Raw genomic sequence first — 25365 nt, forward strand, 5'->3', positions numbered from 1 at the left:
GGGGGGGGGAAGTGTCCAAGAAGAGGGTGGCGCGCTCTGCCTCTCTGGAGGCACGCTTGTGACTTGGCGCGCACCCGGGCCGCCTTTTAAGTGCGCGGCGACGCGAGAGAGAGCGGCGCGCGGCCATTCACTTGGGGGGAGGGGGAGGACGGGTGGAGGGGTGTCTCCGTTGCCTGTCGTCATCTCTCAGCTTGCAGCGGGGAGGCTCCTCGTCCTCTGAGCGTCCCCCTCCGGCTGCAGATCCCTGCCGGAGAGAAAAGATGGGAGGGTCAACCCTGGGAGCTCTGCTGGACCGACTTGAAACTACAACTGCACAGTTGTAGACCACTGCAATGTAACCCACGGGACACATAAAACTACAACGCACACGTTGACCAGATTTAGTACAGTAATAACTAAGACTAGAGATGTCCAATAATGGCTTTTTTTTACTGATATCCGATATTCCGATATTGTCCAACTCTTAATTACCGATTCCGATAAAACTGCAAATTGCTAGCAATTCATTGTCCTTTAAAGGCCTACTGAAATGATTTTTTTTTATTTAACGGGAATAGCAGATCCATTCTATGTGTCATACTTGATCATTTCGCGATATTGCCATATTTTTGCTGAAAGGATTTAGTAGAGAAAATCGACGATAAAGTTCGCAACTTTTGCTCGCTGATAAAAAAAAAGCCTTGCCTGTACCGGAAGTAGCGTGACGTCACAGGAGCTAGTATTCCTCACAATTCCCCGTTGTTTACAATGGAGCGAGAGAGATTCGGACCGAAAAAGTGATGATTACCCCATTAATTTGAGCGAGGATGAAAGATTCGTAGATGAGGAACGTTACAGTGAATGACTGGAGAGGCAGCGATGGACGTATCTTTTTTCGCTCTGACCGTAACTTAGGTACAAGCTGGCTCATTGGATTCCACACTCTCCTTTTTCTATTGTAGATCACAGATTTGTATTTTAAACCACCTGGGATACTATATCCTCTTGAAAATGAGAGTCGAGAACGCGAAATGGACATTCAGTGCCTTTTATCTCCACGACAATACATCGGCGAAATGCTTTAGCTACGAGCTAACGTGATAGCATCTTGCTTTAACTGCATATAGAAACAAAAGAAATAAACCCCTGACTGGAAGGATAGATAGAAAATCAACAATACTATTAAACCGTGGACATGTAAATACACGGTTAATGCTTTCCAGGCTGGCGAAGGTTAACAATGCTGTGCTAACGACGCCATTGAAGCTAACTTAGCAACCGGACTGCACAGAGCTATGCTAAAAACATTAGCTCTCCACCTACGCCAGCCAGCCCTCATTTGCTCATCAACACCCGTGCTCACCTGCGTTCCAGCGATCGGCAGAAGGACGAAGGACTTCACCTGATGCGTTTGGCGGCCCGGAGACGTAGGAAGTCAAGGTGAGGTCGGCGGCTAGCGCGGCTAGCGCTCCAACAAAGTCCTCCTGGTTGTGTTGCTGTAGTCCGCTGCTAATACACTGATCCCACCTACAACTGTCTTCTTTGCAGCCTTCATTGTTCATTAAAAAAATTGCAAAAGATGTCCAGAATACTGTGGAATTATGAAATGAAAACAGAACTTTTTGTATAGGATTCTACGGGGTACCATAACTTCCGTTACTCGGACTTCGTCACGCGCATACGTCATCATACCGCGATGTTTCAGCCGGATATTTCCCGGGAAGTTTTAAATGTCACTTTATAAGTTAACCCGGCCGTATTGGCATGTGTTGCAACGTTAAGATTTCATCATTGATATATAAACTATCAGACCGCGTGGTCGGTAGTAGTGGCTTTCAGTAGGCCTTTAACAGGCATGTGATTTGACCACAATGAAAAAGACTGAAAAAATTTCCATGGGCCAGGTCCAGGGGGGACAAGGGGGCAACGCCCCCCGAAGCTCCTGGTTTTTCACCAATTTAACATGCTAAAATTAACAAAGACAGCACCATTTGAAGAAAATATTTTAGTGTTTAAAGACATGAAAACATCATTAATAGAACATACATAACCCAATTATCCTAATGAATCACTGTATATGGTTCAGTCCCAACAGTATTTAGTCACTAATATTTACATCTTGTGTTCATTTCACATCCACAGGTGTCACATTGATCAGTGTTATTATCTACAGTATTACCACATTACTTCAGTTCACTTCACACATTAGCTTTCTCGGAGAGCCCTAACATGAGCCTTCCTTGCAAATTTCTGAGCAGCCTGCATTTTCCTTTTGGTCTCTGCTTTTGTAGCTTCTTTTTTGGATTTTTGGATAAATATAACAAAATACCAAATGTAAACATTTCATTCTTTTCGCCAAAATAGGATATAAATTTATGAAAATAATTAAACATGTTTAGTATTGTTTACTCATATTTGAAAATAGGAAATAATTATAATGTGAGGACACTGACATATTGCATGAAACAAGTGTGAAAATATTTACATTCAAGATTGTTACACCACTGACAATAGTTTCAACAGACTACATAAGAACTTAATATTAAAAAATAGTATTATATGCAAATTTATTTCAAATAAATTGTTAACTGGATTCAATAATGCGACTCTTTGAATTTCTGTAATTTCATAATATATTTTCACATGGCTTTTTATTTTTTAGAAAAACCCATTTATATTTCGCAAAGCAATAATTGGTTAATATTTAAAACAAATATGCGTATTTCGCAAGCAAATATTTTTTAGCTTACCTCATTATTAACAACCCTGTCTGCAACTGAAGTGGGTAGTTTGGGTGGATCTTTCCTCTCGATGTAAACAAAGGATGAAGTCCGTAAGGTTTGCTCACTTTCGGTTGACATTCAAAAGTACCAGCTAGTGAAAAGTTTGTTTTCCTTGCTTCAAGTTGTTTCATATGTTTTTGGCGTTTCGCATGTACTTCCAAAGCCTTGAAACCTTGTGATCCATAGTCAATATTATCATGACACCACGTGCACAAAACCTTTCCGGGACGATCGATTTTCCGAATAAAATCACCGAACAAAGTCGTAACTTCCTTCTTCCCAACAGTATCAGTGATTTCCCTTTCCATCCAGTCCCATCGAAACTTATTTTTGACATGTTTATCAATTTATTTTACTCGTAAAGCGTCCTTTCTCTCGAGAACCGACATCGTTTACATATGGAAAATGGCGGTATGATGATGTTATTAACGTCATCATTCATAACAGATGTCCTGATTGGTCACAAGGATCATATCGACCAATCAACTACGGCGTAATATAAACTACGTCTCGAATCTTGATTTAGGGTCGGAAAAAAAACCGGAAAAACGGAAGATAATTTTTTTCCCCCCGATATTAAAAAAGACGGAATTCCGACTTTAGACGGAAAAATCACATGCCTGCTTTAAGTACAAATCTAAAGAAGAGCGCAACAGTCTGAACAGTGTGAATTATTAGGTTTTTGTATTAAATAAAAAAAACGTATTGTTCGAAGTGCAAAACTAACAGTTCTAATAGAAGGGATGTCACAGTATTTTAGATATCGCGGTATTGCTGTTTCAAAATGTTCACAATAATGTCGTGACGTGTAACACAATCAAACGAAAACTTGGTGAGTGTGGTGTCAGGTTCAAACACTGATGACATCTATTAAACAAGACAAGAAGCAAAGAATTAAACAGAGACAGAATTCAATTTGGACTCAATATATTGAGGAGAGTCGCTCTGACATTGTATCCTTCTACAATCTCCAGCGCGCTCTGCCAAAAGATTGCACTCCTCCTTCTTTCTTTGACTTTCTCCCACCACCCGACCACAGCTGCTTCCAGAGGGAAGTGGGTCGTAAACAGCGTTGCCTTTGGTTACCAAACAGTTCAAAAGAAGAGGTCGTAAAATAGTTCAAAAAGAGTTCCATAAAATAGTTCAAAAAAGGGTTCGTAAAATACTTCAAAAAGAGTTCGTCTGGAAATTGGGCAGATCCTGCCATCTGTCCGCTTTGAAGTCCCAGTGGAGTTTTACGAGCATTCTTCTTGAAAGGTTTCAAAGACAGCTTTTTGTCTTCTTGTCAGGAACACAATGTAATACAAAGTTTTTGTGATAATTTAGAAACAATTATTCTAACAGTAGTTTTTTTCTGGCGCTTTTGCATTGGCCTGTGTGAAAATAAACGACATTCTCTCTGGGATTGCCAGCCCAGCTGATCACCGTGTACCAAAAGACTCGCTGCATTAGCGGCACTATAATTTGTACTACGCACTAACATTCCTTTTATGAATTAAACTTATCAAGAAGAACAAGTAAGTCCAAAGTGTCTGTCTTTTATGCTACGCATCCCTTTTAGACTTGACCACAACACGGGGACCGTAACACCCACAAACAGACAAACAAACCGAGCCAAACATATCTTATTTCGCTCTGACCGTAACTTAGGTACACGCTGGCTCATTGGATTCCACACTCTCTCCTTTTTCTATTGTAGATCACAGATTTGTATTTTAAACCACCTCGGATACTATATCCTCTTGAAAATGAGAGTCGAGAACGCGAAATGGACATTCAGTGCCTTTTATCTCCACGACAATACATCGACGAAACACTTTAGCTACGGAGCTAACGTGATAGCATCGTGCTTAACTGCATATAGAAACAAAATAAATAAACCCCTGACTGGAAGGATAGACAGAAGATCAACAATACTATTAAACCATCAACATGTAAATACACGGTTAATGCTTTCCAGCTTGGCGAAGCTTAAAAATGCTGTTGCTAACGACACCATTGAAGCTAACTTAGTATACAGAGCTATGATAAAAACATTAGTGCTCCACCTACGCCAGCCAGCCCTCATCTGCTCATCAACACCCGTGCTCACCTGCGTTCCAGCGATCGACGGAAGGACGAAGGACTTCACCACGATCATCCGTGCGGTCGGTGGCTAGCATCAGCTAGCGCGTCTGCTATCCGAGTCAAAGTCTTCCTGGTTGTGTTGCAGTACTCTGCCGCTAATACACCGATCCCACCTACAACTTTCTTCTTTGCAGTCTTCATTGTTCATTAAACAAATTGCAAAAGATTCACCAACACAGATGTCCAGAATACTGTGGAATTATGAGATGAAAACAGAGCTATTTTGTATTGGATTCAATGGGGTACCGATAATTCTGTTTCACTGGTTACGTCACGCGCATACGTCATCATCCAAAGACGTTTTCAACCGGAAGTTTAGCAGGAAATTTAAAATTGCACTTTATAAGTTAACCCGGCCGTATTGGCATGTGTTGCAATGTTAAGATTTCATCATTGATGTATAAACTATCAGACTGCGTGGTCGCTAGTAGTGGCTTTCAGTAGGCCTTTAACGTTCAAACTGGAAAACTGTTATTTTTTGCAAATATTAGCTCATTTGGAATTTGATGCCTGCAACATGTTTCAAAAAAGCGGGCACAAGTGGCAAAAAAGACTGAGAAAGTTGAGGAATGCTCATCAAACACTTATTTGGAACATTCCACAGGTGAACAGGCTAATTGGGAACAGGTGGGTGCCATGATTGGGTATAAAAGCAGCGTCCATGAAATGCTCAGTCATTCACAAACTAGGATGGGGCGAGGGTCACCACTTTGTCAACAAATGCCTGAGCAAATTGTCCAACAGTTTAAGAACAACATTTCTCAACCAGCTATTGCAAGGAATTTAGGGATTTCACCATCTACGCTCCGTAATATCATCAAAGGGTTCAGAGAATCTGGAGAAATCACTGCACGTAAGCCATGATATTACGGACCTTGGATCCCTCAGACGGTACTGCATAAAAAAAGCGACATCAGTGTGTAAAGGATATCACCGCATGGGCTCAGGAACACTTCAGAAAAACACTTTCTGTAACTACAGCTTGTCGCGACATCTGTAAGTGCAAGTTACAAGTGCAAGTGCAAGTTACAAGTGCAAGTGCAAGTGGGGCGGCATGGAGTAGTGGGTAGAGCAACCGTGCCAGAAACCTGAGGGTTGCAGGTTCGCTCCCCGCCTCTTACCATCCAAAAAAAAATCGCTGCCGTTGTGTCCTTGGGCGGGACACTTCACCCTTTGCCCCCCGGTGCCACTCACACCGGTGGATTGAATGATGAATGATAGGTGGTGGTCGGAGGAGCCGTTGGCGCAAATTGCAGCCACGCTTCCGTCAGTCTACCCCAGGGCAGCTGTGGCTATGAAAGTAGCTTACCACCACCAGGTGTGAATGAATGATGGGTTCTAGATGTAAAGCAACTTTGGGTACTTAGAAAAGCGCTATATAAATCCCAGGTATTATTATTATTATTATTATTATTAAGTTAAAACTCTACTATGCAAAGCCAAAGTCATTTCTCAACAACACCCAGAAACGCCGCCGGCTTCGCTGGGCCCTAACTCATCTAAGATGGACTGATACAAAGTGGAAAAGTGTTCTGTGGTCTGACGAGTCCACATTTCAAATTGTTTTTGGAAACTGTGGACAAAGAGGAAAAGAACCAACCGGATTGTTATAGGCGCAAAGTTCAAAAGCCAGCATCTGTGATGGTATGGGGGTATATCAGTGCCCAAGGCATGGGTAGCTTACACATCTGTGAAGGCACCATTAATACTGAAAGGTACATACAAGTTTTGGAGCAACATATGTTGCCATCCATGCAACGTTATCGTGGACGCCCCTGCTTATTTCAGCAAGACAATGCCAAGCCACGTGTTACAACAGCGTGGCTTCATAGTAAAAGAGTGCGGGTACTAGACTGGCCTGCCTGTAGTCCAGACCTGTCTCCCATTGAAAATGAGTGGCGCATTATGAAGCCTAAAATACCACAACGGAGACCCCGGACTGTTGAACAACTTAAGCAGTAGACTTTTGTTCTTAAAAACACACTGTTTTGTAAATGCTGGCCAGGGTGAGGATTTTCAACTTCCTTCTAGGCGAATGCTTGCACACGACTTAAACAGAGACGTCCCCTCATCTGATGACATCAGGGTTGTGCGCTGTCATTTCCAAAGATCTACTGTGTATATAGTAAACAGCAATTTATGTCAGACCCACTCGACATCCATTGCTTTCGGTCTCCCCGAGAGGGGGGGGTTACCCACATATGCGGTCCTCTCCAAGGTTTCTCATAGTCATTCACATTGACGTCCCACTGGGGTGAGTTTTCCTTGCCCGTATGTGGGCTCTGTACCGAGGATGTCGTTGTGGCTTGTACAGCCCTTTGAGACACTTGTGATTTAGGGCTATATAAATAAACATTGATTGATTGATTGATTGATTGAATGCCTAGCGGGCTTTAAACACACTAAGAGGAAGCACCGGCAGCACCAATGACAGTCAGCTGTTTTAAATAAGTTTCCTGTAGCACCTCCAGCTCTATGTCATAAGAACGGTGCGACATTACCTAATGTTTTTAATCCTTAATTAACAACAGATCGTTAAGTTATTTACTTACTGTGTTGGTTCTATTTGTGTAGATGGGGCCGCGCCCTGGCGACTAAAAGTGTAAAAACACGATGTATCCTGGGCCCGTTGTTAGTGTGTTCTGATGTTAGAAACAGTGTACAGTACACTTCATTGCACATGAAATATATCACTATATTGATGATTAAAATGTGTTATTATTCCACAAGAGTTTTGCACACTCGCTTACATGCACTTTAGGCACTTAAACATTCAAGATGTCTCTTTGGCTCCTTGCTAGTGTACTGCAAAAACTGAAATCTGAGTAAGATTAAATATCTCAAATAAGAATATCAACTGTTGCAAAGCTGTGTCATCTGTCAGGTTCAAACACTGATGACATCTATTACACGAGACAAGAAGCAAGGAATTAAACAGAGACAATTCAATTTGGCTAAATTTGAGGAGAGATGCCTGGACAATGTACCCTTGGACAGTGTCTCAGAACGCTCCGGCGAAAGATTGCACGCCACCTCTTTTTATTTGGACTTTCCCTGTTTACATAACAACAGCTGTTTCTAAAGGAATAGGGGGTATGTAAACAGCCATTGTTTTCGGTCAAATTAACACAAAAGAAAAAGATGCCTCGGGCTTGGATTGGTCCTGGATCGAGCTTGGGCAAGTCTTGGATCATAATAGATAACCCCTCCCGTCTCCTCCCATCTCACACAATGGAATTTTACAAGCCTTTGGCTTGGTACAACAAAGACAGCCTCTGTCTGTTCGCCGGAAGTTTCCGAAAACGGAAACTTTTGTGATAACTTACACATAATTATTCTAACATCATCAACACTCACAAGTATGAAACTGCTTTTTTGAAGTAATAATTTCTTATTTCAAGCATTTAAAAAAAAAATCATGACTTTGACACAATTGTGTCTCATATTAAAACAGATGACAGCCTAATGGACTTTGCTGTTTTATTTTCAATGAAACAATAGAAAATACGTACTCATATAGTAGTACAGTTGTTATTAGTGAGAATATACTTATTTTAAGGTATTTTTGGGTTCATTGAGGTTAGCTAATTTTACTTGTTTTGGAAAGTCTTGAGAAGCCAAATGTTCTTGTTCTATTGGCAGATCATTTTGCTTAGTTCAAATAAAATACCCCTAATTTTTGTATTTTTTGTTCTTGTTTTTGAACCATGCAGCCCATTTTTCTTCAAGTGCCTCCTTATTGTGCATCTTGAAACAGCCACACCATTTTTCAGAGCGTGCTGTATTTCAGCTGAAGTTATTTGTGGATTTTACTTTGTATCTCAAACAATTTTCCTGGCAGTTGTGGCTGAAATCTTTGCTGGTCTACCTGAATCCCGCATTTTCCACTTCTTAATCAGCGTTTGAACACTGCTGATTGGCATTCTCAATTCCTTGGATACCTTTTTATACCCCTTTCCTGTTTTATGCAGTTCACTTACCTTTTCTCGCAGATCCTTTGACAATTATTTTGCCTTCCCTATGACTCAGAATCCAGAAACATCTGTGCAGCACTGGATGAAAGATGCAATGGTCTGTCAGAAGTCCAGAAAATCACTGACCTTTTATACACACACATTAATTACAAAAACAGGTCACAGGTGAGGATTGGAACCTTGATTAGCCATTTAAACCTGTTTGTGTCAACCTTTGTGCATGTTATCAGATCAAAGTCACTGGGGTAGGTCAACTTTTGATCAGGGTCGATTTGGTACTTTCTTTTGTCATTTTGATTTAAAAAGAGTAAACACAGTTGTTTGCCAATAAATAGCTTCACACAACCATTAAGCATGAGTGGAAGAAAGGTTTTTGTGTTACCATTCATATTCTCTGAAGAATGGCCAAGAAATCATAAATTCTCCCAGGGTATGTAAACTTATGAGCACAACTGTATGTTGTTGATTAAATGTGTTATAATTCTTTGAGTGTTGGGTTTCAGCAGCACAAGCGCGTGTGCACGCTTTAAGCACATAGAAATTATTTCTAATGTTCCCCAGGCTTTCTGTAAGTTTGGGCTGATATTAAAGACAATGTACTTGTCATTTTACGCCTAGTATATAACAATTAACTGAGGCGAAATGCCACCAAATCAGGATTTTGATTGGACAAAATGCGCTTAACTGCTGGTGCATGTGGACAGAGACTCTTTTGAAACTACACCCGTGTGGATAGAAGAGATCTTTTTGTGTTTTGAAAGTATCCGTGTTCGCGTAGACATTACCTAAACCGGACTACGGCATCAATAGGATTCAGTGGAATTAAACACTCAACATTCACAATACACAGGTCTGACAACTGGATGGGCCAGCCAAAACAAATCTAATGAAGCCATTTTCCTGCTGGTTTGGATACGTTCTTTTGTGTAGTCTGTTGTTGGTAGGTGAGGTAGGTATGTGTTGCTGTGCTTTGTGATGTATGAAGAATTCAAAGAACAATAAGAACTTTCTTTCAGTAAGTACAAAAGTTTTTTTTAATAAGAGATGGCAATTACCTGCGGACAGTTTCGGCTAAAACTTCAGCTTTTGTCAGAACTGCAGTAACTTCCTGGTGTGACATGTCTAAAAAACAACCGGTTGGTCCGGTAAACTTACCCAAGAAAAACTCCGCGACTGGCCGTATCTGTTCTCCACCCTGGCATTGCAGATGAAAGATAGCGTACCATGTGGGTGAAAGTATGTATGCCCCCTCATCCCTGTTGGTGGTGCTGGCAACTTGCCTCCTGATTTCCATAGCCTCCTCCATCTATCTCTTGTATTTATTTGTTTCTGACTACATTAATTTTCCCTTGTCTTAGACTTAGACTTCCTTTTATTGTCATTCAAATTTGAACTTTACAGTACAGATAAGAACAAACTTCCGTTGCATTAGTCTCAGTCCATGATGCGATTGTTCCTCTCGCAGTGGTCTGTTATGACAGATTTTTTGGTGTATTTGCTGTTTGTTTTTGCGTTCAGGTAAACTTTGCAACTGTCTCCTTTCACATTCATTTTGGTGTTCTTTGTTTTAGGGTGCTGAAAGTTTGTCCAGTCTCTCCACTATAAGTTTTATTGCGTGGGATTTCGTAGATGACATCACATTGCCTGTGTTAGCCAACACCTGTCAGCAGATAAGAGACATCTCTTATTGAAAAAACGTTGACAAGAAACCTGTAGCTACTAAAGAAGTTCTTAACGCTCTTTAAATTCTTCAATAATCATAGGGCACATCGAAGCATCACATGTTCACAAGATAAACAAGCTAATACATAAAAGCAAATTCGTAACCCAGCAGAAAATGGCTTTGTTAGATTTGTTTTTATTGGCCAAACCAGTTACCAGACCGGTGTATCGACAATGTTGGGTGTTTTGTTCATCGGCAAAGGCAGGCAGAGAAAAGCTAGGGCCAGTTGCACATCTCACACCAGGAAGCTACACAGTTCTGACGAAGGCTCAAGTATTAGTCGAAACTGGCAGCAGATAAGAGACATCTATTACTCAAAAACTTTTGTTTGTATGCTCTGTACATAAGAGTTGTGTGCCTATTTATTAAGAAGGTTCAGGTAATATTTATGGAGTCACTATCATTTAGTAATTTGCACTTTGTAGCATTTTCTGGAAGAACTTCACTTTGGCCCACCCAGTAACTTATTTGGGCATCGTGAAGGTATAGTAAAGCGCTATATAAATACAGACCAGTTACCATTCTCCACAATAATAAATGTACAATGAGTCACCTTTTATGTGCATGTTAAAACCATGGCTTTTGTTACAATAAGTCAACACATGTCACACTGACTTGACTTAGTGTCAATTGTTCACTTTTATTGCCATCTGGTGACAAGTGAATAATACACGGCGGAATCCATAGCAGTCAAACCACGGAGGCCCTATACAATGTGGAATTCATCCAAAATCCTGCACATAAAACTGTCATGTATGAAATCATTTGTTGACAAAATTAACATAAACCTTTTAGTGGTGTTGTAACGGTATGCCACGATGATTTTTTGGGTACAGTAGGGCAGTGTTTGATGTCAACATTATGAGGGACAAACTAGTATGCCGTGAGATACAGTCTGGTGTGCTGTGGGAGATTATCTAATTTCACCTATTTGGGTTTAAAATATTTTTTGCAAACTAGTAATTATAGTCTGCAAATGATGTGTTGTTGTTGAGTGTCAGCGCTGTCTAGAGCTCGGCAGAGTAACCGTGTAATACTCACCCATATCAGTAGGTGGCAGCAGGTAGCTAATTGCTTTGTAGATGTCGGAAACAGCGGGAGGCAGTGTGCAGGTAAAAAGGTGTCTAATGCTTAAACCAAAAATAAACAAAAGGTGAGTGCCCCTAAGAAAAGGCATTGAAGCTTAGGGAAGGCTATGCAGAACGAAACTAAAACTGAACCGGCTACAAAGTAAACAAAAAACAGAATGCTGGACGACAGCAAAGACTTACTGTGGAGCAAAGACAGCGTCCACAATGTACATCCGAACATGACATGACAATCAACAATGTCCCCACAAAGAAGGATGAAAACAACTGAAATATTCTTGATTGCTAAAACAAAGTAGATGTGGGAAATATCGCTCAAAGGAAGACATGAAACTGCTACAGGAAAATACCGAAAAAAGAGAAAAAGCCACCAAAATATGAGCACAAGACAAGAAGTAAAACACTACACACAGGAAAACATCAAAAACATCAAAATAAGTCACGGCGTGATGTGACAGGCGGTGACAGTACACCTACTTTGAGACAAGAGCTATAGTGATGCATGGTTGGTTATGGTTTAAAGTCATATCCAACAATTGCGACAACGACTTTTTACCGTCAACTGAGTTTAATTTTTTAATGATTTCTGTTGGTGGTGTGCCTCTGGATTTTTTCAATGCAAAAAATGTGTCTTGGCTCAAAAAAGGTTGAAAAACACTGCAGTAAGGGAACAATGCACGACCTAAAGCTGTATGGCTTTTGGGTGAGCAGCTTAAATGATTTTTAGAATGAAATGGCAAACTGCTAAGTAAAATGTTCCCAAGCAGGTAGAGATGCAACATATAATAGGTTTTACTATTAACCAAAAAACATCCACTATACTGCCTTTCAGTCCTCATTACTTGCGATAAACAGACAATACACAAACTGTTCTTGAACATGTCACACCAGGAAGCTGAACAGTTCTGACAAAGACTGAAGTCTTAGTATGCTAAATTAGCTTAAATTCAACTTTTATAAACTGATGGTACGTACCTGTGTATTTTGGATCTGCATGAGTCCCGAAAATTTTAAATCAAACCATGGAGGCATTGCAGAAATATTTATAAAATAATCTTGCCTTTCTTCATACTTCCGCCAAACGGGCCATTTGGAATGTACTCTGTCCTGTGATGTTTTCTGCCCCATCTAATGAGTGGATGTCTCCATATGTGGTAAAGTTTTACCCAAATAGCTTAGCGCCTTTCCACCAATTGTAGTCCGCGCTGTAGTCTGTAAGCTCCTTCTTTTCCTCTATCCTCTTGTTGTGGGGCAGACTGACTCATACACTGTTGCCATTTCTAATTCAAATTAGCATATATTTCAGACCTATATCGGTCAGTAGGCTCGCTATTTAAGTCAAAGTTAAAGTACGTATCAGAAAAATTGTATGTCAATTATCAAAAAACTTTCCGTTCTCTGAGTTCCCAGTGAACAGACAAGAGGCTGTCTTTGTTGCAGCAAGTCAAAGGCTTGTAAAATTCCATTGTGTACGTTGGGAGGTGACGGGAGGGGTTTATCTATTTTGATCCAAGACCTGCCCAAGCTCGATCCAGGACCAGTCCAAGCCCGAGGCATATTTTTATTTTGTGTTAATTCCTTTAGAAACAGCTGTTGTTATGTAAACAGCGAAAGTCCAAATAAAAAGAGGTGACGTAAAATCTTTTGCCAGAGCGTGGGTGACACTGTTAAAGGTTACAGGTTGACACGTTTCTCCTCAATTGAGCCAAATTTAATTCTGTCTCTGTTTATTTCCACAAGACTTGTGGGCAATGGAGTTATTATATAAGTACCAATATGCAGAAAACCTCCTGAAGCAACCTCACCTTCATCACTTCCATAAATGCGAAGAACTACAATAGTACCATATATTATGATACGATATTAAGTAATATATTCATTTGACATACATTCATTGACTATCACCAATAAGTTATTATTAATTTTTCCCCCAACACCTACATTTTCTTTCACAAAGGAAGTTAAGTTAATTTAAACATGTAAAAGTTATGTTGTGAACGAACTATCAGTAAAAGCTATGAAGAAGGAGTAATATTAGATATAGACTTTTAACCTGCTCATTAATAAAATATGTTAAACCGCATGATAACCACAAGAAGTTCCCTGATGTAACTTGTTAAACAAGTCTGAAACAACTCATTCCTAACCATCTTCAAATATCAAATGACACTATTTTGTCATTTGGCAACATCTTGCCCTCCTGGCGAAATATGTCAAAAAAATGTAAATATGGCTTGGGAGACATTTTTGGAATGAACCGGTATAGCACATGGTAGACATAAAATACACAACCCATCAAAACTGGAAAAATAGAGTAAAGAGGCACAAAGTAATTAGAAAAAGGCTCAAATGTTGATACAAATAATGCATTATAACATAACTATTTGTCTCGTAAATATATATATATATATATATACGTATAATTTCTTTAGCCTTTTTATTGTCCTATTTCATAAAAAAACAACAACATGATGACATCGCTAACCCCCATCCCAATGATGTCTTTTGTAGGTTTTACAAAAAAAATCAAAAATCGAGTTTTCAGAGACAACAAATCTGGATTTTATCTTTGGCCAAAATCATGCAACCCTACAGGGTAGTATAGTAACTTCACCAAAACAAAAGAAGAAGCTATCGTCTTATTTTGAGGCTGGGCGATATGGATGGAAAAGCATATCTCAATATATTTTTACTTTAAATTCGATATATATCTCGATATAATTTCCTGTGAAAATATTTACATAAAGATATTCATTTTACAGCGAAATTCACTGATGACAACTGTACTGTAAACAGTCAGTGGCACTTTTATTAACCCAGTTAGTCAAGATGGGTATTAACAGCCCAGAAAATAAACTGTTTAAGTAGCACAGAATTACATAACGTAAATACAATAGAAAAAGATTATTTCTACGTAAAATAAATAACATAGCTGTTCAAATAATACAAAATAAATTTGATTTAATTTCCTTAATTTGAGCAACAACTTGAGGCAGTTTAATGTTGCACTTTATATGTAGGAAGGTTTTGTTATCTTATTTAGTTTTTCATTTTATATATGTTGACCACATTAACCGTGGCAATGGACCTTGTGTGTTTATGTATGTTATTGTTATGCTTAGCATTCATGACTGCCTGCTGTTGCACTGATCAGCCTAGTGGTGGCTCACATCCATCACACACACAGCTATTTTAAAGGCCTACTGAAATGAATTTTTTTTATTTAAACGGGGATAGCAGATCTATTCTATGTGTCATACTTGATCATTTCGCGATATTGCCATATTTTTGCTGAAAGGATTTAGTATAGAACAACGACGATAAAGATTGCAACTTTTGGTATCTGATAAAAAAAAGGCTTGCACCTACCGGAAGTAGCGTGACGTAGTCAGTTGAACATATACGCAAAGTTCCCTATTGTTTACAATGATGGCCGCATGAAGTGAGAGAGATTCGGACCGAGAAAGCGACAATTTCCCCATTAATTTGAGCGAGGATGAAAGATTTGTGGATGAGTAAAGTGCAAGTGAAGGACTAGTGGGGAGTTGAAGCTATTCAGATAGGGAAGATGCTGTGAGAGCCGGGGGTGACCTGATATTCAGCTGGGAATGACTACAACAGTAAATAAACACAAGACATATATATACTCTATTAGCCACAACACAACCAGGCTTATATTTAATATGCCACAAATTAATCCTGCATAAAAACACCTGCGTGTTTGTTATGCTAGCTCCTAGCTCCTCTGCTAGCTCCTAGCTCCATAGAACACGCCAATACAATTCAAACACCTGATCAACACACACAATCACTCAGCCCAAAAGACCGTTCACCTAACCCAAGGTTCATAAAGCTTATATATTTTTAAAAAGTTACGTACGTGACGCGCACATACGGTCAAGTTATCGAATGTTTAGCAGCCAAGGCTGCATACTCACGGTACCTGATATTCAGCTGGGAATGACTACAACAGTAAATAAACACAAGACATATATATACTCTATTAGCCACAACACAACCAGGCTTATATTTAATATGCCACAAATTAATCCTGCATAATAACACCTGCGTGTTTGTTATGCTAGCTCCTAGCTCCTCTGCTAGCTCCTAGCTCCATAGAACACGCCAATACAATTCAAACACCTGATCAACACACACAATCACTCAGCCCAAAAGACCGTTCACCTAACCCAAGGTTCATAAAGCTTATATATTTTTAAAAAGTTACGTACGTGACGCGCACTTACGGTACGGTACGTGTTATGCTAGCTCCTAGCTCCTCTGCTAGCTCCTAGCTCCATAGAACACGCCAATACAATTCAAACACATGATCAACACACACAATCACTCAGCCCAAAAGACCGTTCACCTAACCCAAGGTTCATAAAGCTTATATATTTTAAAAAAGTTACGTACATACGCAAAAAAAAGCCAAAGCTGCATACTCACAGTAGCACGTCTGCGTCTTTGTCATCCAAATCAAAGTAATCCTGGTAAGAGTCTGTGTTGTCCCAGTTCTCTACAGGCGTCTGTGTATCCAAATCAAAAGTCCTCCTGGTTAGAGTCTCTGTTATCCGAGTTCTTCCATCTTGACTGCATCTTTCGGGAATGTAAACAAAGAAGCGCCGGCTGTGTACTGTTGTGGCTGACTACGTTCGAAAAATACGTCCATTTCGCACCGACAACTTTCTTCTTTGCTTGCTTGGCTTCCTTCTCCATAATGCAATGAACATGATTGAAACAGATTCACGAACACAGATGTCCAGAATACTGTGGAATTATGAAATGAAAACAGAGCTTTTTCATATCGGCTTCAATGTGGAAGGCATACCCGTGTTCGCCGGGCTACGTCACACGCATACGTCATCCTCAGAGGCGTTTCGAACCGGAAGTTTAGCGGCAAATTTAAAATGTCACTTTATAAGTTAACCCGGCCGTATTGGCATGTGTTATAATGTTAAGATTTCATCATTGATATATAAACTATCAGACTGCGTGGTCGGTAGTAGTGGGTTTCAGTAGGCCTTTAAAGCAATGTTAAAAGGATAAAGCCATTGTTTACAAATTTGGTAAATAAATAACCAAAAAATGTATATTTTGTTTTTTTACTGTACCGAAAATGAACCGAACGGTGACCTCTAAACCGAGGTACGTACCGAACCGAAATTTTTGCGTACCGTTACACCCTTACTAAACTTGTAAAATTACTCGTCTGTTCAACTTGAACGTCCCATAGAAATTAAAAGGCAAATGGGTTTTGTTTTTGAATTTGCATGTTAAAACATTTTTCAGCACCTGTTTGGGCACCGCTCAGGCACCAGCACCGTTTTTTAAAGCACCGATTTGGTACCAGCATTTGTTAAAATGTAAACGATACCTATCGCTACTCTTGAGTGTTGCCGAGGTTTGAGTTGAGCGGGAAAAAAACAGGAAGGTTGACAGGTATGTGCGAGTCATGACTACCGCTAGCCTGAGGCTGGATTGCACTGTTTTTTTTTTTCAGGTTAAACATACTTTAATAGCATGGGTGATTGCAAAACCAGTGAGGTTGTGTCCTCATATAACCTGCATGAATACATGAATAATTATTATCAGGTGGCTGCTTGGAGTCATGTCAAAGAGATGTTTACTAGCTGCAGGGCCAACTGCCAAGAAAGTATGCAGTTTGTTCTAATTATATTGAAAAAAACCACATTAATGTTGTTGCCTTTTGTTTCCTGACTGTACCTTGAATGAACTGAACCGTGACCTTAAAACTTTTCAAACTTTTTCACCAGGTACCACCTCAGAAAAATCTTAACTCTCCAAGTACCACCATAATGACCATACTTGCCAACCCTCCCGATTTTCCCGGGAGACTCCCGAATTTCAGTGCCCCTCCCGAAAATCTCCCGGGGCAACCATTCTCCCGAATTTCTCCCGATTTCCACCCAGACAACAATATTGGGGCCGTACCTTAAAGACACTGCCTTTAGCGTCCTCTCTCACCTGAAACCTTCACCCCTTAAAGGCCTACTGAAAGCCACTACTACCGACCACGCAGTCTGATAGTTTATACATCAATGATGAAATCTTAACATTGCAACACATGCCAATACGGCCGGGTTAACTTATAAAGTGCAATTCTAAATTTCCCGCTAAACTTCCGGTTGAAAAACTCCTTTGGATAAGACGTATGCGCGTGACGTAGCCAGTAGAACAGAGGTATGGCTCCCCCATTGAGGCCAATACAAAAAGCTCTGTTTTCATTTCATAATTCCACAGTATTCTGGACATCTGTGTTGGTGAATCTTTTGCAATTTGTTTAATGAACAATGGAGACTGCAAAAAAGAAAGTTGTAGGTGGGATCGGTGTATTAGCGGCTGGCTGTAGCAACACAACAAGAGGACTTACTTGGATAGCAGACGCACTAGCCGATGCTAGCCACCAACCGATGCTAGCCGCCAACCGCATCTGTGATCGGGTGAAGTCCTTTGTCGCGCCGTCGATCGCTGGAACGCAGGTGAGCACGGGTGTTGATGAGCAGATGAGGGCTGGCTGGCGTAGGTGGAGCACTAATGTTTTTATCATAGCTCTGTGAGGTCCGGTTGCTAAGTTGCTAAGTTAGCTTCAGTGTTGTTAGCAACAGCATTGTTAAGCTTTGCCAGGCTGAGAATTATTAACAGTGTAGTTACATGTACATGGTTTAATAGTATTGTTGATCTTCTGTCTATCCTTCCAGTCAGGGATTTATTTATTTTGTTTCTATCTGCATTTGAGACAGATACTATCACGTTAGCTCAGTAGCTAAAGAGCTTCGTCGATGTATTGTCGTGGAGATAAAAGTCACTGTGAATGTCCATTTTGCGTTCTCGACTCTCATTTTCAAGAGGATATAGTATCCGAGGTGGTTTAAAATACAAATCCGTGATCTACGATAGAAAAAGGAGAGTGTGTGGAATCCAATGAGCCAGCTTGTACCTAAGTTACGGTCAGAGCGAAAAAAGATATGTCTTTCCCTGCATTCTAGTCCGTCACTCTAACGTTCCTCATCCACAAATCTTTCATCCTCGCTCAAATTAATGGGGTAATCGTCACTTTCTCGGTCCGAATCGCTATAGCTGCGTTGAAAACAATAGGAAAATATGAGGAGGCGAACAACTGACTACGTCACGCTACTTCCGGTAGGGGCAAGGCTTTTTTTTATCAGAGACCAAAAGTTGCGAACTTTATCGTCGTTGTTCTATACTAAATCCTTTCAGCAAAAATATGGCAATATCGCGAAATGATCAAGTATGACACATAAAATAGATCTGCTATCCCCGTTTAAATAAAAAAAATTCATTTCAGTAGGCCTTTAACAGCCGCATGCTGTCCAGGCGTCCCTTTTCCTCCATATAAACAGCGTACCGGCCCAGTCACATAATAATGTAGCGTTGGACGGGTTTAACAATGGTCTTTACTCGAAGATGTCAAGAAATGCTGACACGTTGTATGAGCTTTTAAATGGTTTAATGATAACGTTAATTTCAAGCACACGCACACACACACACACAAACACACAAGTGAATGCAAGCATACTTGGTCAACAACCATACAGGTCACACTGAGGGTGGCCGTACAAACAACTTTAACACTGTTACAAATATGCACCACACTGTGAACCCACACCAAACAAGAATAACAAACACATTTCGGGAGAACATCCACACCGTAACACAACATAAACACAACAGAACAAATACCCAGAACACCTTGCAGCACTAACTCTTCCGGGCTACAATAACATCCACGGCTTTTGGAGATCAGTGCACAGCTGCACACACAACAAGAAGGAGACGAAGCAGAAGAACGAAGAAGAGACATGGCGACGACGAGTAAGAAGAAGAAATACGCTTTCAAGTTCCAAAAATGATTGGAAAAAATAATTTCATTTCATCCAGGACAGCTCGAAGGGGAAGGGGTATGCTGCCTGCACCTCAACCCCGCCCCCCCAAACCCCAACCCCCAACCCCGCCCCCGCAACCACAAATACACAGAGGACATAGGAAATTAAATGATGCAACGCGTGCATAAAGCCAGCCTGAATAACATGTCAGCATCGGTTAGCTTGCAGTCATGCACTCACCCAATATGCCTGATAAGCACTCCACGCAGGTCAATAACATCAACAAAGTTCACCTTTGTGCATTCGCACACAGCATAAAACGTTTGGTGGACAAAATGGGAAAAAGAAAGAGTGGCATAAAACACGTCTTTCTGTGGCAGCGTGGGAGAAAGTTGTACATGTAAACAAACTACGGTGAGTTCCAGGACCGCCAAAATTAGTAGGACAAAACGGTGCTCGCCAAATACTCTCATCCGAGAATTATGTTTCATATAAACAGTGGGATTTGTTGGTTTATGTCATGTTGTCCTCCTATAGAAACCCTATTAAAACAAAAATATATTTTTACCCCCATCTTTTTTTTATTTTAATACATTTTTGAAAAAGCTCCAGGGAGCCACTAGGGCGGCGCTAAAGAGCCGCAGGTTGCAGACCCCCGCATGGATGATGGACGATGGAGCCCACATACCACAGTTTGAGAATCCCTGATCCAAACCATGGCCATGACAATACGACAGGTGAGCCGAGTATCATGGTGTGACCCCGCAGCCCCTCTTCACGCGACGACATCACGCCGCTGCATCCCACGCATAATGCCGCCATGTGAGGCATCGCCACCAACACTTGTTAAGGTTAAGCCCGGAATAGAAGAAAATAATTGCTTGCATTTATCATAACGGCTATAATAAATATAGTCGCTGAGTGCTCCTCGCTTGTGCTTTTTCTCTTATCTTTCAGATGACGCACACATACTTCGGTAACGGAGCCGGCAAGCAGAACTAAATTGGAGTTGGGTAGTAGCGCGGTCAGATAGAGGCATCGAGACTCAAAAAAATGCTTTTGCTCGTCCGCTGACTCTTGCCACTAGTCTGGCGACTCACTGAAGCCGGCATACACTACTCCGGGTGCCCCTGACTCGGCTACCATTTTGAAAGTGCTATTTACAGGCCTCAAATTTTTACTTTTTAAGGTCAAGACAAGTGTTGCCTCATATTTTAGGGTACAAACATTATTTTATTTCCATATATATATATATATATATATATATATATATATATATATATATATATATATATATATATATATAAAATAGATAAAAATAGCATTCATGTATGAGATGTAGGGCTGCCAATTACGGCCAAAGTAATAATTAAGATTATTATTATGAATATTGAAATGATGATTACTGATTGTTAGGTAAAGCAGTGTTGGGCTGTGAACGTCAAAACATCATGTAATTTGTAATGTCTAATAAAAAGACTATAGGTAAACGTTATCCATATATTTAAAGACCAATATTAGTTTTTTTTTATTCTTTAATAATATCAACTCGTCAGCTTTTTGTCAGCTTTTTTTTTAAGTTATGTACATTTATATGTACATGTAGATGCTGTATCAGGACAGATCCATTAAGAGTTTGAGCAGAAATATGTCAGTGTTTCCCACACATTCCTTTATTTGTGGCGGCCCGCCACGAAAGAATTACAAATATTTTTTTATTTTAATTTTTTTTTGTCCTGTCCAGCTTCTCAGGCAAATCATATAGTTGATGTAGATGCCCATATAGGCTGTTGAGATTTACTTTACAAAAGAGAAGTGTAGGATACTTCTCTTGTTGCCTTATTTGTATTTGACCACTACTGTTTTAAGTTTATTTGTTACTGACTGTGGCAGGACACTTCTGCCTCTGTTTCACTTTATGTTGCTGGTAAATAATATGGTTGTAGTAGTAGGCTAAAGTTAAATTATTTAGTATGCACTAATTAAAGGGCCAGCGCTTTAAGAGACATTTTAGCTTTTATATTTTATAAGATATATTTTTTGTAAGAACCACAATTAATAAATATATTTCAGTGAATAACTTATTGTTCAAGTCTGTATATAAATATGTACATAAAGTGTTGTAATTATATTGTAAAATGGATGGATGAATGGATGGATGGACGTTTAAAACAAAACTGTTATTATTAATTAGTAAGTATACATTTTTTTAGCCTTTTTAGAGAAAACCATATCATTGTAGTAAATTATGCAAATTACTCGATGATGTCATGGTGACCACGCCCATAACCACGCCCATAGCCACGCCCTCACCGCCACAGGTATCTTGGCAGTTTATGGGAAACACTGTATGTCGTATATGAACTAACTATAAACAATAAAACATTAACAAAATAATGTGTCACATGAATGATTTTTGAAGTAATACCTTTGTGACATGAAAAAAACACAAGTAATGTAAAAAAAAACCTGGTGTTTACTTTTTGGTACCAAAATAAAACACAAAGCAGTTTGTCTAATGAAGATGACGTCTAACAAACAAGCTTTGTTCTTCTCCAACGCCTCCCTAGTGTTTCAGTACAACAGTTTGGCCAACAAAAAAACCCCCGGAGTGATACCTCTTACATCGAATACACAATCTTCACAGCCTGCGTTCAATTCGATGAGATGACAAAACATTTTAGCTAGTATTGATGTTATTTGAATACTGATACAGTTTGCAGTTAAATAAAGGAGGAGTGAACATCCCAGTCAACAAACTAAAGACTTTATAAACAAATTGTGACAACGTTCACGACACATCGCCTGCTGCAAAACATCAAATAGTATTGTATACTTTTAGTGTGGGGACAAGTGCGTCCGTCTCCAATATTGTCCACACCTGTCTCCATCCAAACACGGCAGTGTGCTCTTAAACGCACTCCAGAAAGCGAGGGAAAATGACGTTAAATCAAGCGATTGGCTCCGTTTACTCCGAGGGAAAATCTCCGCAGCAAAGTCCATGTCGTTGGTCCGCCATGATTATCAAGCCAAACACCGCTAGTGCGCATGCGTCTGACTTTGTTTTGCCGAAAATGCATTAATAAATGACGCTTTTTCTGTAATTAATACATTTTACGGTATTACTAACGGTCGGGAATTTTATCGCAAATTATCATTATACCGTTTACCGTTACAGCCTTCGTCCATTAACAAGTAAAAAGTCAAGGGCGGTCACGGCATGTTCTTGCCGCAAATGTTGGTCAATTTTTGGGGCATTACGGCAAAAGACGAAGGCAGTCGCGGCAGTCGCCGCGGTTGCCGTGGTTACATTCGAGCCCTGTATTTAGATTTTTTTTTTCACAACTTGGAGCATATGTTCGTTTGTCCCTCAAGGCATCTGTCAAGAATGGACAAACTGCATTCCAAAAAATAGGGTGTTGTCTCCAAGTGTCTGTACTGCACGTCTTTGTTTCATCAACACACAAATTAGACAAGAGCGTCACTGGGAGAGACGCTGTCAACTGAACTCAGTGTAATAGTTTATCTAGCAGCTTCTCATATTACACTGCAGAGTCACCAACCTTTTTTTTTGTCCACGCTGCCGCCTTTCTTACTTACAACATGGATAACAAATCCTTTTAAACCACCAGTTGATTCAATGTCATTAAAACATTACAACTTCTGACCGGCTTTATGTATCGTCTCGGAAACACTACAGACGAAGGCGGCGACTTTAAGTATACGCAGACCAAAGAGGTTCTGTTTTCGCCGGGGTGTGTTTGTCTGTCCATTAGAAACAGAACTAAAAAGGTTATGGATATATTTTCTTGAAATGTTCAAAAATATGTCCGAAAAAACAATTCTAGTTTTTAATAATGATCCTGTTAGTATAATTATGTATATATTATCACACAACTTTTATGCTTAAGGGCCGTTGCTATAATTACTGTCAATTGTGCGGAAGTGGTATTTTTCTTTGTCTGTGCAAAGCTGCCAATCCAAAAGACTGCAAGCCAGTCTGGTATCAGTGTCCCCCCCCCGCCCCCCTCCACACCCCTGATTGTAAATACCGTAATTTCCGGACTATAAGCCGCTACTTTTTCCCCTCGTTCTGGTCCCTGCGGCTTATACAAGGGTGCGGCTTATTTACGGCCTGTTCTTCTCCGACACCGACGAAGAGGATTTCGGTGGTTTTAGTACGCAGGAGGAAGACGATGACACAATGATTAAAGACTGACTTTTCATGTACCGGTAGGCTGGTTATTTTGATAACGTACAGGCGAGCACATTGTATTACTTTGCACCGTTGTATTATTTGTACTCTGCACGAATGCTGTTCGCCATGTCAAAGATGTGAAAGTTTGATTGAATGATTGAAAGATTTATTGTTAATAAATGGGACGCTTTGCGTTCCCAAATAGTCATCTCTGTCCCGACAATCCCCTCCGTGGTAGCAGGAACCCCTATATACTACGGTAATTACACATCAAAACCCTGCGGCTTATAGTCAGGTGCGGCTTATAGTCCGGAAATTACGGTAATGTAAATAATTCAATGTGATTATCTTGTGTGATGACTGTATTATGATGATAGTATATAACTGTATCTGAATCAATTTAAGTGGACCCCGACTTAAACAAGTTGAAAAACGTATTCGGGTGTTACCATTTAGTGGTCAATTGTACGGAATATGTACTTCACTGTGCAACCTACTAATAAAAGTCTCAATCAATCAATCAATCAATGTTTGTGTCCAGGAACGGTGTGCTGACTGCCAAGGCCGAACACCGCCGTGACGCAGACAGAGCAGAGACAAGGCGATATCACCAGCGTCAACACATTTGCATTTTTGTATAATCATATATTGTGTCCAACCTGAGTTGTCGAGATTACCCCTTTCCCTCAGCGACAGCTTCAGTGATGTAACAGGGACCTCCCAAATAGAGGAAGCACGCGGGCTGGACTTTTAGAACGTAGTTTGGATCTGTAACTAGAATACAGCCCAAAGCACGTGTCTCCTCATATGAGCCAAATTGAACTCTGTCTCTGCATGATTCCTTGCTTCTCGTCTGTTTAATAGTTGTCATCAGTGTTTGAACCTGACACGCCTGGCGCATTTCTTACTTAAAACATGAATAACAAATCAATTGTAACCACCAGTTGATTCAATGTTATTAAAACATTACAACTTCTGACCGGCTTTATGTATCGTCTCGGAAACACTACCGACGAAGGCGGCGACTTTAAGTATACGCAGACCAAAGAGGTTCTGTTTTCACCAGGGTGTGTTTGTCTGTCCGTTAGAAACATAACTTAAAAGGTTATGGATATATTTTCTTGAAAACTTCAAAAATATGTCCAAAAAAACAATCCTTTCTCTTAACCTCTACGACCTATGTGTCAAAGTCAAGGCCCGCTGTGGCCCCCAAGATGATATTGGATTAGAACTAGAACCGGTCGGCAGGCCACAGGTGCCTGCTGCTGTTTTGCACGCACCAATACTCCATCAATCAATCAATCAACCAATGTTTACTTATATAGCCCTAAATCACGAGTGTCTCAAATGGCTGCACAAGCCACAACAACATCCTCGGCTCAGATCCCACATCAGGGCAAGGAAAAACTCAACCCAATGGGACAATTAGAAACCTTGGAGGGGACCGCAGATGTGGGGACTCCCCCCCTGAGCTACCGGTGCAATGGACGTCGAGTGGATCTAGCATAATATTGTGATATCAGTAATATCATTGTTGGCGATAGGAATTTTCAAAATGGGGTCCCAGGGACCCCATCTAGTCATAAAAATGGGGTCCCACAATAAATATTTGGGGTCCCACTTTT

General features: G+C 40.2%; 1 long non-coding RNA gene across 1 annotated transcript; it reads left to right on the forward strand.

Moving 5' to 3' along the window:
• The first annotated feature begins 11048 nt into the window (after positions 1-11048).
• Positions 11049-24710, forward strand: LOC133631848 (uncharacterized). Its single transcript, XR_009821628.1, has 3 exons — positions 11049-11069; positions 20149-20279; positions 24282-24710. It is a non-coding gene; the product is annotated as an uncharacterized LOC133631848 (long non-coding RNA).
• Positions 24711-25365: the final 655 nt, after the last annotated feature.

The sequence above is a fragment of the Entelurus aequoreus genome, linkage group LG17 (genome assembly GCF_033978785.1).
Source record: "Entelurus aequoreus isolate RoL-2023_Sb linkage group LG17, RoL_Eaeq_v1.1, whole genome shotgun sequence".
NCBI classification, from domain to species: Eukaryota; Metazoa; Chordata; class Actinopteri; order Syngnathiformes; family Syngnathidae; genus Entelurus; species Entelurus aequoreus.